At 30.4% G+C, this 15,794-nt stretch overlaps 12 non-coding genes across 12 annotated transcripts; all 12 read right to left on the bottom strand.

Annotated features, from left to right (window-relative positions):
* Positions 1 to 37: 37 nt before the first annotated feature.
* On the bottom strand, positions 38 to 110 carry TRNAA-UGC (transfer RNA alanine (anticodon UGC)). Its single transcript has one exon. It is a non-coding gene; the product is annotated as a tRNA-Ala (tRNA).
* Positions 111 to 241: 131 nt separating this feature from the next.
* Positions 242 to 314, bottom strand: TRNAA-AGC (transfer RNA alanine (anticodon AGC)). Its single transcript has one exon. It is a non-coding gene; the product is annotated as a tRNA-Ala (tRNA).
* A 2,509-nt stretch (positions 315 to 2,823) lies between these two features.
* TRNAA-UGC (transfer RNA alanine (anticodon UGC)) lies at positions 2,824 to 2,896 on the bottom strand. The gene has a single exon. It is a non-coding gene; the product is annotated as a tRNA-Ala (tRNA).
* Positions 2,897 to 3,027: 131 nt separating this feature from the next.
* On the bottom strand, positions 3,028 to 3,100 carry TRNAA-AGC (transfer RNA alanine (anticodon AGC)). Its single transcript has one exon. It is a non-coding gene; the product is annotated as a tRNA-Ala (tRNA).
* A 2,509-nt stretch (positions 3,101 to 5,609) lies between these two features.
* TRNAA-UGC (transfer RNA alanine (anticodon UGC)) lies at positions 5,610 to 5,682 on the bottom strand. The gene has a single exon. It is a non-coding gene; the product is annotated as a tRNA-Ala (tRNA).
* Positions 5,683 to 5,813: 131 nt separating this feature from the next.
* Positions 5,814 to 5,886, bottom strand: TRNAA-AGC (transfer RNA alanine (anticodon AGC)). Its single transcript has one exon. It is a non-coding gene; the product is annotated as a tRNA-Ala (tRNA).
* A 2,510-nt stretch (positions 5,887 to 8,396) lies between these two features.
* On the bottom strand, positions 8,397 to 8,469 carry TRNAA-UGC (transfer RNA alanine (anticodon UGC)). Its single transcript has one exon. It is a non-coding gene; the product is annotated as a tRNA-Ala (tRNA).
* A 131-nt stretch (positions 8,470 to 8,600) lies between these two features.
* TRNAA-AGC (transfer RNA alanine (anticodon AGC)) lies at positions 8,601 to 8,673 on the bottom strand. Its single transcript has one exon. It is a non-coding gene; the product is annotated as a tRNA-Ala (tRNA).
* A 2,509-nt stretch (positions 8,674 to 11,182) lies between these two features.
* TRNAA-UGC (transfer RNA alanine (anticodon UGC)) lies at positions 11,183 to 11,255 on the bottom strand. Its single transcript has one exon. It is a non-coding gene; the product is annotated as a tRNA-Ala (tRNA).
* Positions 11,256 to 11,386: 131 nt separating this feature from the next.
* Positions 11,387 to 11,459, bottom strand: TRNAA-AGC (transfer RNA alanine (anticodon AGC)). The gene has a single exon. It is a non-coding gene; the product is annotated as a tRNA-Ala (tRNA).
* Positions 11,460 to 13,968: 2,509 nt separating this feature from the next.
* Positions 13,969 to 14,041, bottom strand: TRNAA-UGC (transfer RNA alanine (anticodon UGC)). The gene has a single exon. It is a non-coding gene; the product is annotated as a tRNA-Ala (tRNA).
* Positions 14,042 to 14,172: 131 nt separating this feature from the next.
* Positions 14,173 to 14,245, bottom strand: TRNAA-AGC (transfer RNA alanine (anticodon AGC)). The gene has a single exon. It is a non-coding gene; the product is annotated as a tRNA-Ala (tRNA).
* Positions 14,246 to 15,794: the final 1,549 nt, after the last annotated feature.

The raw sequence follows: 15,794 nt of genomic DNA, 5'->3' as shown, positions 1-15,794 counted from the left end.
TAAAATATATTGATGGCTTATGAGGATAAAAGTAATTTGGAGATGCGGGGTATCGAACCCCGTACCTCTCGCATGCAAAGCGAGCGCTCTACCATTTGAGCTACATCCCCACTTGATTATTATAATAGTAAATGTTGTAAGACATTAAAAATAATAAATAAAAATGAAAGAAAATAAAAAATTCCAGAAAATATCAAAACACCCTAAAATATATTAGTGAGTTGTGAGGATAAAAATAAGTTGGAGATGCGGGGTATCGAACCCCGTACCTCTCGCATGCTAAGCGAGCACTCTACCGTTTGAGCTACATCCCCATTTGTAAATTAAGATAGCAATTGTTGTAATAAATTAATCTTAAAATTAAAAATAATAAAAAAATATGAAAGAAAATTAGAAATTCCAAAAAAGATCTCAATACTCTAAAATATATCGGTGAGTTGTGAGGATAAAAATAATTTGGAAATGCGGTGTAACGATCCCCGTACCTCTTGCATGCAAAGCAAGTGCTCTACCGATTGAGCAACATCCCCATTTGTTAACTATGATAGTAATCGTTATAATAAATTAAACCGAAAAGAATTTAAATGAATAAATAAAAATGAAAGAAAATTAGAATTTCCTGAAATGCTCAAAACACCCATAAATATATTGGTCAGTTGCAATGATAAAAAAAATTTGGAGATGCGGTTTATCAATCCCCGTACCTCTTGCATGCAAAGTAAGCGCTCTACCGTTGGAGCTACGTCTCCGTTTGTTAATTATGAGAGTAATTGTTGTAATAAATTAAAATTAAAAATTAAAAATAATAAATAAATATTAAAGAAAATAATAAATTCTAGAAAATATCAAAACACCTTTACATATATTGGTGAATTGTGAGGATAAAAATAATTTGGAGATGCGGGGTATCGGTTGCTGTACCTCTCGCATGCATAGCGAGCATTCTACCGTTTGAGCTACATCCCCATTTGTTAATAATGAGAGTAATTGTTATACTAAGTTAAAAATAGTAAATACGTATGAAAGAAAAAAAAAATTACTGAAAAGATCAAAACACCCTCAAATATATTGATGAGTTGTGAGGATAAAAATAATTTGGAAAAGCGGGGTATCGAACCCCGTACCATTAACACGCAAAGAGGGCACTCTACCGCTTGTGCTACATACCCATTTGTTAGTCATGATAGTAATTGTTGCAATACAATAAAATTAAAAAATTAAAAATAATAAAAAAATATGAAAGAAAGTAAGAAATTTATGAAAAATTATTAAAACACCCTACAGTATATTGCTGAGTTGTGAGGTAAGAATAATTTAGAGATGCAGGGTATTGAACCTCGTACTTCTCGCAAGATAAGCAAACGCTCTACCATTTGAGCTACATCCCCATTTGTTAATTAAGATAGTAATTGTGGTAAGAAATTCAAATTTGATAAATACAAAATAATAAATAAAAATGAAAGAAAATAATAAATTCCTGAAAATATCAAATCACCCTAAAATATATTGTTCATTTGTGAGGATAAAAATAATTTGGAGATGCGGTGTACTGAAACCCAGACCTCTCGCATGCAAAACAATCGCTCTACCATTTAATCTACTTCCCCATTTCTTAATTATGATAATAATTGTTATAATAAATTAAAACTAAAAAATATAAAAATAATAAAGTAAAATCAAAGAAAATAAGAAATTGTTAAAAAGATCAAAACACTCTTAAATATATTGGTGAGTTGGGAGGATAAAAAATACTTTTGAGATGCGGGGTATCGAAATCGAAACACTTGCATGCAAAGCGAGCGGTCTACTATTTGAGCTACGTCCCCATTCGTTAATTATGATAGTGATATCTGTAATAAATTAAAATTATAATTAAAATTAATAAACAAAAATGAAAGCAAATATGAAATTCCTCAAAAGATCAAAACACCCTAAAATATATTGGTCCGTTGAGAGTATAAAAATAATTTTCAGATGCGGGGTAACGAACCTCGAACCTCTTGCATGCAAAGCTAGAGCTCTACTATTTGAGCTACGTCCCCAATCGTTAATTATGATCGTAATTTTTGTAATAAATTAAAATTAGAAATTAAAAATAATAAATGAATAAGTAAGAAAAAATGAAATTCCTGAAAGGAGCAAAACACCATAAAATATATTGGCGAGTTGTGAGGACAAAAATGATTTGGAAATACATGTATCGAACCACGTACCTCTAACATGCAAAGCGAGAACTCTACCATTTGAGATACATCCCCATTTCTTAACTATGATAGTAATCGTTATAACAAATTAAACCTAAAAAAATAAAAAATAAAAATGAAAGAAAATAGGAAATTCCTGAAAAGACCAAAACACCCTAAAATATATTGGTGAGTTGTGAGGATAAAAATAATTTGGAAATGCGGTGTATCGATCCACGTACCTCTTGCAAGCAAACCAAGCACTCTACCATTTCAGTTACGTCCCCATTTGATAATTATGATGGTAATTGTTGTAATAAAATTAAATCGACAAAAATTTAAAATAATAAATGTATATGAAAGAAAATAAGAAATTCCTGAAAAGATCAAAACACCTTAAAAAATATTGGTGACTTGTGAAGATAAAAATAATTTGGAGATACGGGGTATCGATCTCCGTACCTCTTGCATGCAGAGCGAGCATTCTACCATTTGAGGAAAATGCCAATTTGTTAATTGTGATGGAAATTGTTGTAGTAAATTAAAAATAATAAATAAAAATGGAAGAAAATAAGAAATTCCTGAAAAAAGATCAAAATACCCTAAAATATATTGATGGCTTATGAGGATAAAAGTAATTTGGAGATGCGGGGTATCGAACCCCGTACCTCTCGCATGCAAAGCGAGCGCTCTACCATTTGAGCTACATCCCCACTTGATTATTATAATAGTAAATGTTGTAAGACATTAAAAATAATAAATAAAAATGAAAGAAAATAAAAAATTCCAGAAAATATCAAAACACCCTAAAATATATTAGTGAGTTGTGAGGATAAAAATAAGTTGGAGATGCGGGGTATCGAACCCCGTACCTCTCGCATGCTAAGCGAGCACTCTACCGTTTGAGCTACATCCCCATTTGTAAATTAAGATAGCAATTGTTGTAATAAATTAATCTTAAAATTAAAAATAATAAAAAAATATGAAAGAAAATTAGAAATTCCAAAAAAGATCTCAATACTCTAAAATATATCGGTGAGTTGTGAGGATAAAAATAATTTGGAAATGCGGTGTAACGATCCCCGTACCTCTTGCATGCAAAGCAAGTGCTCTACCGATTGAGCAACATCCCCATTTGTTAACTATGATAGTAATCGTTATAATAAATTAAACCGAAAAGAATTTAAATGAATAAATAAAAATGAAAGAAAATTAGAATTTCCTGAAATGCTCAAAACACCCATAAATATATTGGTCAGTTGCAATGATAAAAAAAATTTGGAGATGCGGTTTATCAATCCCCGTACCTCTTGCATGCAAAGTAAGCGCTCTACCGTTGGAGCTACGTCTCCGTTTGTTAATTATGAGAGTAATTGTTGTAATAAATTAAAATTAAAAATTAAAAATAATAAATAAATATTAAAGAAAATAATAAATTCTAGAAAATATCAAAACACCTTTACATATATTGGTGAATTGTGAGGATAAAAATAATTTGGAGATGCGGGGTATCGGTTGCTGTACCTCTCGCATGCATAGCGAGCATTCTACCGTTTGAGCTACATCCCCATTTGTTAATAATGAGAGTAATTGTTATACTAAGTTAAAAATAGTAAATACGTATGAAAGAAAAAAAAAATTACTGAAAAGATCAAAACACCCTCAAATATATTGATGAGTTGTGAGGATAAAAATAATTTGGAAAAGCGGGGTATCGAACCCCGTACCATTAACACGCAAAGAGGGCACTCTACCGCTTGTGCTACATACCCATTTGTTAGTCATGATAGTAATTGTTGCAATACAATAAAATTAAAAAATTAAAAATAATAAAAAAATATGAAAGAAAGTAAGAAATTTATGAAAAATTATTAAAACACCCTACATTATATTGCTGAGTTGTGAGGTAAGAATAATTTAGAGATGCGGGGTATTGAACCTCGTACTTCTCGCAAGATAAGCAAACGCTCTACCATTTGAGCTACATCCCCATTTGTTAATTAAGATAGTAATTGTGGTAAGAAATTCAAATTTGATAAATACAAAATAATAAATAAAAATGAAAGAAAATAAGAAATTCCTGAAAATATCAAATCACCCTAAAATATATTGTTCATTTGTGAGGATAAAAATAATTTGGAGATGCGGTGTACTGAAACCCAGACCTCTCGCATGCAAAACAATCGCTCTACCATTTAATCTACTTCCCCATTTCTTAATTATGATAATAATTGTTATAATAAATTAAAACTAAAAAATATAAAAATAATAAAGAAAAATCAAAGAAAATAAGAAATTGTTAAAAAGATCAAAACACTCTTAAATATATTGGTGAGTTGGGAGGATAAAAAAAACTTTTGAGATGCGGGGTATCGAAATCGAAACACTTGCATGCAAAGCGAGCGGTCTACTATTTGAGCTACGTCCCCATTCGTTAATTATGATAGTGATATCTGTAATAAATTAAAATTATAATTAAAATTAATAAACAAAAATGAAAGCAAATATGAAATTCCTCAAAAGATCAAAACACCCTAAAATATATTGGTCCGTTGAGAGTATAAAAATAATTTTCAGATGCGGGGTAACGAACCTCGAACCTCTTGCATGCAAAGCTAGAGCTCTACTATTTGAGCTACGTCCCCAATCGTTAATTATGATCGTAATTTTTGTAATAAATTAAAATTAGAAATTAAAAATAATAAATGAATAAGTAAGAAAAAATGAAATTCCTGAAAGGAGCAAAACACCATAAAATATATTGGCGAGTTGTGAGGACAAAAATGATTTGGAAATACATGTATCGAACCACGTACCTCTAACATGCAAAGCGAGAACTCTACCATTTGAGATACATCCCCATTTCTTAACTATGATAGTAATCGTTATAACAAATTAAACCTAAAAAAATAAAAAATAAAAATGAAAGAAAATAGGAAATTCCTGAAAAGACCAAAACACCCTAAAATATATTGGTGAGTTGTGAGGATAAAAATAATTTGGAAATGCGGTGTATCGATCCACGTACCTCTTGCAAGCAAACCAAGCACTCTACCATTTCAGTTACGTCCCCATTTGTTAATTATGATGGTAATTGTTCTAATAAAATTAAATCGACAAAAATTTAAAATAATAAATGTATATGAAAGAAAATAAGAAATTCCTGAAAAGATCAAAACACCTTAAAAAATATTGGTGAGTTGTGAAGATAAAATTAATTTGGAGATACGGGGTATCGATCTCCGTACCTCTTGCATGCAGAGCGGGCATTCTACCATTTGAGGAAAATGCCAATTTGTTAATTGTGATGGAAATTGTTGTAGTAAATTAAAAATAATAAATAAAAATGGAAGAAAATAAGAAATTCCTGAAAAAAGATCAAAATACCCTAAAATATATTGATGGCTTATGAGGATAAAAGTAATTTGGAGATGCGGGGTATCGAACCCCGTACCTCTCGCATGCAAAGCGAACGCTCTACCATTTGAGCTACATCCCCACTTGATTATTATAATAGTAAATGTTGTAAGACATTAAAAATAATAAATAAAAATGAAAGAAAATAAAAAATTCCAGAAAATATCAAAACACCCTAAAATATATTAGTGAGTTGTGAGGATAAAAATAAGTTGGAGATGCGGGGTATCGAACCCCGTACCTCTCGCATGCTAAGCGAGCACTCTACCGTTTGAACTACATCCCCATTTGTAAATTAAGATAGCAATTGTTGTAATAAATTAATCTTAAAATTAAAAATAATAAAAAAATATGAAAGAAAATTAGAAATTCCTAAAAAGATCTCAATACCCTAAAATATATCGGTGAGTAGTGAGGATAAAAATAATTTGGAAATGCGGTGTAACGATCCCCGTACCTCTTGCATGCAAAGCAAGTGCTCTACCGATTGAGCAACATCGCCATTTGTTAACTGTGATAGTAATCGTTATAATAAATTAAACCGAAAAGAATTTAAATGAATAAATAAAAATGAAAGAAAGTTAGAATTTCCTGAAATGCTCAAAACACCCTTAAATATATTGGTCAGTTGCAATGATAAAAAAAATTTGGAGATGCGGTTTATCAATCCCCGTACCTCTTGCATGCAAAGTAAGCGCTCTACCGTTGGAGCTACGTCTCCGTTTGTTAATTATGAGAGTAATTGTTGTAATAAATTAAAATTAAAAATTAAAAATAATAAATAAATATTAAAGAAAATAATAAATTCTAGAAAATATCAAAACACCTTAACATATATTGGTGACTTGTGAGGATAAAAATAATTTGGAGATGCGGGGTATCGGTTGCTGTACCTCTCGCATGCATAGCGAGCATTCTACCGTTTGAGCTACATCCCCATTTGTTAATAATGAGAGTAATTGTTATACTAAGTTAAAAATAGTAAATACGTATGAAAGAAAAAAAGAAATTACTGAAAAGATCAAAACACCCTCAAATATATTGATGAGTTGTGAGGATAAAAATAATTTGGAAAAGCGGGGTATCGAACCCCGTACCATTAACACGCAAAGAGGGCACTCTACCGCATGTGCTACATACCCATTTGTTAGTCATGATAGTAATTGTTGCAATACAATAAAATTAAAAAATTAAAAATAATAAAAAAATATGAAAGAAAGTAAGAAATTTATGAAAAATTATTAAAACACCCTACAGTATATTGCTGAGTTGTGAGGTAAGAATAATTTAGAGATGCGGGGTATTGAACCTCGTACTTCTCGCAAGATAAGCAAACGCTCTACCATTTGAGCTACATCCCCATTTGTTAATTAAGATAGTAATTGTGGTAAGAAATTCAAATTTGATAAATACAAAATAATAAATAAAAATTAAAGAAAATAAGAAATTCCTGAAAATATCAAATCACCCTAAAATATATTGTTCATTTGTGAGGATAAAAATAATTTGGAGATGCGGTGTACTGAAACCCAGACCTCTCGCATGCAAAACAATCGCTCTACCATTTAATCTACTTCCCCATTTCTTAATTATGATAATAATTGTTATAATAAATTAAAACTAAAAAATATAAAAATAATAAAGAAAAATCAAAGAAAATTAGAAATTCTTAAAAAGATCAAAACACTCTTAAATATATTGGTGAGTTGGGAGGATAAAAAAAACTTTTGAGATGCGGGGTATCGAAATCGAAACACTTGCATGCAAAGCGAGCGGTCTACTATTTGAGCTACGTCCCCATTCGTTAATTATGATAGTGATATCTGTAATAAATTAAAATTATAATTAAAATTAATAAACAAAAATGAAAGCAAATATGAAATTCCTCAAAAGATCAAAACACCCTAAAATATATTGGTCCGTTGAGAGTATAAAAATAATTTTCAGATGCGGGGTAACGAACCTCGAACCTCTTGCATGCAAAGCTAGAGCTCTACTATTTGTGCTACGTCCCCAATCGTTAATTATGATCGTAATTTTTGTAATAAATTAAAATTAGAAATTAAAAATAATAAATGAATAAGTAAGAAAAAATGAAATTCCTGAAAGGAGCAAAACACCATAAAATATATTGGCGAGTTGTGAGGACAAAAATGATTTGGAAATACATGTATCGAACCACGTACCTCTAACATGCAAAGCGAGAACTCTACCATTTGAGATACATCCCCATTTCTTAACTATGATAGGAATCGTTATAACAAATTAAACCTAAAAAAATAAAAAATAAAAATGAAAGAAAATAGGAAATTCCTGAAAAGACCAAAACACCCTAAAATATATTGGTGAGTTGTGAGGATAAAAATAATTTGGAAATGCGGTGTATCGATCCACGTACCTCTTGCAAGCAAACCAAGCACTCTACCATTTCAGTTACGTCCCCATTTGTTAATTATGATGGTAATTGTTGTAATAAAATTAAATCGACAAAAATTTAAAATAATAAATGTATATGAAAGAAAATAAGAAATTCCTGAAAAGATCAAAACACCTTAAAAAATATTGGTGAGTTGTGAAGATAAAATTAATTTGGAGATACGGGGTATCGATCTCCGTACCTCTTGCATGCAGAGCGGGCATTCTACCATTTGAGGAAAATGCCAATTTGTTAATTGTGATGGAAATTGTTGTAGTAAATTAAAAATAATAAATAAAAATGGAAGAAAATAAGAAATTCCTGAAAAAAGATCAAAATACCCTAAAATATATTGATGGCTTATGAGGATAAAAGTAATTTGGAGATGCGGGGTATCGAACCCCGTACCTCTCGCATGCAAAGCGAGCGCTCTACCATTTGAGCTACATCCCCACTTGATTATTATAATAGTAAATGTTGTAAGACATTAAAAATAATAAATAAAAATGAAAGAAAATAAAAAATTCCAGAAAATATCAAAACACCCTAAAATATATTAGTGAGTTGTGAGGATAAAAATAAGTTGGAGATGCGGGGTATCGAACCCCGTACCTCTCGCATGCTAAGCGAGCACTCTACCGTTTGAGCTACATCCCCATTTGTAAATTAAGATAGCAATTGTTGTAATAAATTAATCTTAAAATTAAAAATAATAAAAAAATATGAAAGAAAATTAGTAATTCCTAAAAAGATCTCAATACTCTAAAATATATCAGTGAGTTGTGAGGATAAAAATAATTTGGAAATGCGGTGTAACGATCCCCGTACCTCTTGCATGCAAAGCAAGTGCTCTACCGATTGAGCAACATCCCCATTTGTTAACTATGATAGTAATCGTTATAATAAATTAAACCGAAAAGAATTTAAATGAATAAATAAAAATGAAAGAAAATTAGAATTTCCTGAAATGCTCAAAACACCCATAAATATATTGGTCAGTTGCAATGATAAAAAAAATTTGGAGATGCGGTTTATCAATCCCCGTACCTCTTGCATGCAAAGTAAGCGCTCTACCGTTGGAGCTACGTCTCCGTTTGTTAATTATGAGAGTAATTGTTGTAATAAATTAAAATTAAAAATTAAAAATAATAAATAAATATTAAAGAAAATAATAAATTCTAGAAAATATCAAAACACCTTTACATATATTGGTGAATTGTGAGGATAAAAATAATTTGGAGATGCGGGGTATCGGTTGCTGTACCTCTCGCATGCATAGCGAGCATTCTACCGTTTGAGCTACATCCCCATTTGTTAATAATGAGAGTAATTGTTATACTAAGTTAAAAATAGTAAATACGTATGAAAGAAAAAAAAAATTACTGAAAAGATCAAAACACCCTCAAATATATTGATGAGTTGTGAGGATAAAAATAATTTGGAAAAGCGGGGTATCGAACCCCGTACCATTAACACGCAAAGAGGGCACTCTACCGCTTGTGCTACATACCCATTTGTTAGTCATGATAGTAATTGTTGCAATACAATAAAATTAAAAAATTAAAAATAATAAAAAAATATGAAAGAAAGTAAGAAATTTATGAAAAATTATTAAAACACCCTACATTATATTGCTGAGTTGTGAGGTAAGAATAATTTAGAGATGCGGGGTATTGAACCTCGTACTTCTCGCAAGATAAGCAAACGCTCTACCATTTGAGCTACATCCCCATTTGTTAATTAAGATAGTAATTGTGGTAAGAAATTCAAATTTGATAAATACAAAATAATAAATAAAAATGAAAGAAAATAAGAAATTCCTGAAAATATCAAATCACCCTAAAATATATTGTTCATTTGTGAGGATAAAAATAATTTGGAGATGCGGTGTACTGAAACCCAGACCTCTCGCATGCAAAACAATCGCTCTACCATTTAATCTACTTCCCCATTTCTTAATTATGATAATAATTGTTATAATAAATTAAAACTAAAAAATATAAAAATAATAAAGAAAAATCAAAGAAAATAAGAAATTGTTAAAAAGATCAAAACACTCTTAAATATATTGGTGAGTTGGGAGGATAAAAAAAACTTTTGAGATGCGGGGTATCGAAATCGAAACACTTGCATGCAAAGCGAGCGGTCTACTATTTGAGCTACGTCCCCATTCGTTAATTATGATAGTGATATCTGTAATAAATTAAAATTATAATTAAAATTAATAAACAAAAATGAAAGCAAATATGAAATTCCTCAAAAGATCAAAACACCCTAAAATATATTGGTCCGTTGAGAGTATAAAAATAATTTTCAGATGCGGGGTAACGAACCTCGAACCTCTTGCATGCAAAGCTAGAGCTCTACTATTTGAGCTACGTCCCCAATCGTTAATTATGATCGTAATTTTTGTAATAAATTAAAATTAGAAATTAAAAATAATAAATGAATAAGTAAGAAAAAATGAAATTCCTGAAAGGAGCAAAACACCATAAAATATATTGGCGAGTTGTGAGGACAAAAATGATTTGGAAATACATGTATCGAACCACGTACCTCTAACATGCAAAGCGAGAACTCTACCATTTGAGATACATCCCCATTTCTTAACTATGATAGTAATCGTTATAACAAATTAAACCTAAAAAAATAAAAAATAAAAATGAAAGAAAATAGGAAATTCCTGAAAAGACCAAAACACCCTAAAATATATTGGTGAGTTGTGAGGATAAAAATAATTTGGAAATGCGGTGTATCGATCCACGTACCTCTTGCAAGCAAACCAAGCACTCTACCATTTCAGTTACGTCCCCATTTGATAATTATGATGGTAATTGTTGTAATAAAATTAAATCGACAAAAATTTAAAATAATAAATGTATATGAAAGAAAATAAGAAATTCCTGAAAAGATCAAAACACCTTAAAAAATATTGGTGACTTGTGAAGATAAAAATAATTTGGAGATACGGGGTATCGATCTCCGTACCTCTTGCATGCAGAGCGGGCATTCTACCATTTGAGGAAAATGCCAATTTGTTAATTGTGATGGAAATTGTTGTAGTAAATTAAAAATAATAAATAAAAATGGAAGAAAATAAGAAATTCCTGAAAAAAGATCAAAATACCCTAAAATATATTGATGGCTTATGAGGATAAAAGTAATTTGGAGATGCGGGGTATCGAACCCCGTACCTCTCGCATGCAAAGCGAACGCTCTACCATTTGAGCTACATCCCCACTTGATTATTATAATAGTAAATGTTGTAAGACATTAAAAATAATAAATAAAAATGAAAGAAAATAAAAAATTCCAGAAAATATCAAAACACCCTAAAATATATTAGTGAGTTGTGAGGATAAAAATAAGTTGGAGATGCGGGGTATCGAACCCCGTACCTCTCGCATGCTAAGCGAGCACTCTACCGTTTGAGCTACATCCCCATTTGTAAATTAAGATAGCAATTGTTGTAATAAATTAATCTTAAAATTAAAAATAATAAAAAAATATGAAAGAAAATTAGAAATTCCAAAAAAGATCTCAATACTCTAAAATATATCGGTGAGTTGTGAGGATAAAAATAATTTGGAAATGCGGTGTAACGATCCCCGTACCTCTTGCATGCAAAGCAAGTGCTCTACCGATTGAGCAACATCCCCATTTGTTAACTATGATAGTAATCGTTATAATAAATTAAACCGAAAAGAATTTAAATGAATAAATAAAAATGAAAGAAAATTAGAATTTCCTGAAATGCTCAAAACACCCATAAATATATTGGTCAGTTGCAATGATAAAAAAAATTTGGAGATGCGGTTTATCAATCCCCGTACCTCTTGCATGCAAAGTAAGCGCTCTACCGTTGGAGCTACGTCTCCGTTTGTTAATTATGAGAGTAATTGTTGTAATAAATTAAAATTAAAAATTAAAAATAATAAATAAATATTAAAGAAAATAATAAATTCTAGAAAATATCAAAACACCTTTACATATATTGGTGAATTGTGAGGATAAAAATAATTTGGAGATGCGGGGTATCGGTTGCTGTACCTCTCGCATGCATAGCGAGCATTCTACCGTTTGAGCTACATCCCCATTTGTTAATAATGAGAGTAATTGTTATACTAAGTTAAAAATAGTAAATACGTATGAAAGAAAAAAAAAATTACTGAAAAGATCAAAACACCCTCAAATATATTGATGAGTTGTGAGGATAAAAATAATTTGGAAAAGCGGGGTATCGAACCCCGTACCATTAACACGCAAAGAGGGCACTCTACCGCTTGTGCTACATACCCATTTGTTAGTCATGATAGTAATTGTTGCAATACAATAAAATTAAAAAATTAAAAATAATAAAAAAATATGAAAGAAAGTAAGAAATTTATGAAAAATTATTAAAACACCCTACATTATATTGCTGAGTTGTGAGGTAAGAATAATTTAGAGATGCGGGGTATTGAACCTCGTACTTCTCGCAAGATAAGCAAACGCTCTACCATTTGAGCTACATCCCCATTTGTTAATTAAGATAGTAATTGTGGTAAGAAATTCAAATTTGATAAATACAAAATAATAAATAAAAATGAAAGAAAATAAGAAATTCCTGAAAATATCAAATCACCCTAAAATATATTGTTCATTTGTGAGGATAAAAATAATTTGGAGATGCGGTGTACTGAAACCCAGACCTCTCGCATGCAAAACAATCGCTCTACCATTTAATCTACTTCCCCATTTCTTAATTATGATAATAATTGTTATAATAAATTAAAACTAAAAAATATAAAAATAATAAAGAAAAATCAAAGAAAATAAGAAATTGTTAAAAAGATCAAAACACTCTTAAATATATTGGTGAGTTGGGAGGATAAAAAAAACTTTTGAGATGCGGGGTATCGAAATCGAAACACTTGCATGCAAAGCGAGCGGTCTACTATTTGAGCTACGTCCCCATTCGTTAATTATGATAGTGATATCTGTAATAAATTAAAATTATAATTAAAATTAATAAACAAAAATGAAAGCAAATATGAAATTCCTCAAAAGATCAAAACACCCTAAAATATATTGGTCCGTTGAGAGTATAAAAATAATTTTCAGATGCGGGGTAACGAACCTCGAACCTCTTGCATGCAAAGCTAGAGCTCTACTATTTGAGCTACGTCCCCAATCGTTAATTATGATCGTAATTTTTGTAATAAATTAAAATTAGAAATTAAAAATAATAAATGAATAAGTAAGAAAAAATGAAATTCCTGAAAGGAGCAAAACACCATAAAATATATTGGCGAGTTGTGAGGACAAAAATGATTTGGAAATACATGTATCGAACCACGTACCTCTAACATGCAAAGCGAGAACTCTACCATTTGAGATACATCCCCATTTCTTAACTATGATAGTAATCGTTATAACAAATTAAACCTAAAAAAATAAAAAATAAAAATGAAAGAAAATAGGAAATTCCTGAAAAGACCAAAACACCCTAAAATATATTGGTGAGTTGTGAGGATAAAAATAATTTGGAAATGCGGTGTATCGATCCACGTACCTCTTGCAAGCAAACCAAGCACTCTACCATTTCAGTTACGTCCCCATTTGATAATTATGATGGTAATTGTTGTAATAAAATTAAATCGACAAAAATTTAAAATAATAAATGTATATGAAAGAAAATAAGAAATTCCTGAAAAGATCAAAACACCTTAAAAAATATTGGTGACTTGTGAAGATAAAAATAATTTGGAGATACGGGGTATCGATCTCCGTACCTCTTGCATGCAGAGCGGGCATTCTACCATTTGAGGAAAATGCCAATTTGTTAATTGTGATGGAAATTGTTGTAGTAAATTAAAAATAATAAATAAAAATGGAAGAAAATAAGAAATTCCTGAAAAAAGATCAAAATACCCTAAAATATATTGATGGCTTATGAGGATAAAAGTAATTTGGAGATGCGGGGTATCGAACCCCGTACCTCTCGCATGCAAAGCGAACGCTCTACCATTTGAGCTACATCCCCACTTGATTATTATAATAGTAAATGTTGTAAGACATTAAAAATAATAAATAAAAATGAAAGAAAATAAAAAATTCCAGAAAATATCAAAACACCCTAAAATATATTAGTGAGTTGTGAGGATAAAAATAAGTTGGAGATGCGGGGTATCGAACCCCGTACCTCTCGCATGCTAAGCGAGCACTCTACCGTTTGAGCTACATCCCCATTTGTAAATTAAGATAGCAATTGTTGTAATAAATTAATCTTAAAATTAAAAATAATAAAAAAATATGAAAGAAAATTAGAAATTCCAAAAAAGATCTCAATACTCTAAAATATATCGGTGAGTTGTGAGGATAAAAATAATTTGGAAATGCGGTGTAACGATCCCCGTACCTCTTGCATGCAAAGCAAGTGCTCTACCGATTGAGCAACATCCCCATTTGTTAACTATGATAGTAATCGTTATAATAAATTAAACCGAAAAGAATTTAAATGAATAAATAAAAATGAAAGAAAATTAGAATTTCCTGAAATGCTCAAAACACCCATAAATATATTGGTCAGTTGCAATGATAAAAAAAATTTGGAGATGCGGTTTATCAATCCCCGTACCTCTTGCATGCAAAGTAAGCGCTCTACCGTTGGAGCTACGTCTCCGTTTGTTAATTATGAGAGTAATTGTTGTAATAAATTAAAATTAAAAATTAAAAATAATAAATAAATATTAAAGAAAATAATAAATTCTAGAAAATATCAAAACACCTTTACATATATTGGTGAATTGTGAGGATAAAAATAATTTGGAGATGCGGGGTATCGGTTGCTGTACCTCTCGCATGCATAGCGAGCATTCTACCGTTTGAGCTACATCCCCATTTGTTAATAATGAGAGTAATTGTTATACTAAGTTAAAAATAGTAAATACGTATGAAAGAAAAAAAAAATTACTGAAAAGATCAAAACACCCTCAAATATATTGATGAGTTGTGAGGATAAAAATAATTTGGAAAAGCGGGGTATCGAACCCCGTACCATTAACACGCAAAGAGGGCACTCTACCGCTCGTGCTACATACCCATTTGTTAGTCATGATAGTAATTGTTGCAATACAATAAAATTAAAAAATTAAAAATAATAAAAAAATATGAAAGAAAGTAAGAAATTTATGAAAAATTATTAAAACACCCTACATTATATTGCTGAGTTGTGAGGTAAGAATAATTTAGAGATGCGGGGTATTGAACCTCGTACTTCTCGCAAGATAAGCAAACGCTCTACCATTTGAGCTACATCCCCATTTGTTAATTAAGATAGTAATTGTGGTAAGAAATTCAAATTTGATAAATACAAAATAATAAATAAAAATGAAAGAAAATAAGAAATTCCTGAAAATATCAAATCACCCTAAAATATATTGTTCATTTGTGAGGATAAAAATAATTTGGAGATGCGGTGTACTGAAACCCAGACCTCTCGCATGCAAAACAATCGCTCTACCATTTAATCTACTTCCCCATTTCTTAATTATGATAATAATTGTTATAATAAATTAAAACTAAAAAATATAAAAATAATAAAGAAAAATCAAAGAAAATAAGAAATTGTTAAAAAGATCAAAACACTCTTAAATATATTGGTGAGTTGGGAGGATAAAAAAAACTTTTGAGATGCGGGGTATCGAAATCGAAACACTTGCATGCAAAGCGAGCGGTCTACTATTTGAGCTACGTCCCCATTCGTTAATTATGATAGTGATATCTGTAATAAATTA

This window comes from Nelumbo nucifera, chromosome 2 (assembly GCF_055504915.1).
Source record: "Nelumbo nucifera cultivar China Antique chromosome 2, China Antique-T2T, whole genome shotgun sequence".
In the NCBI taxonomy this organism is placed as follows: Eukaryota; Viridiplantae; Streptophyta; class Magnoliopsida; order Proteales; family Nelumbonaceae; genus Nelumbo; species Nelumbo nucifera.
This window is presented reverse-complemented; position numbering and strand designations above follow the sequence as displayed.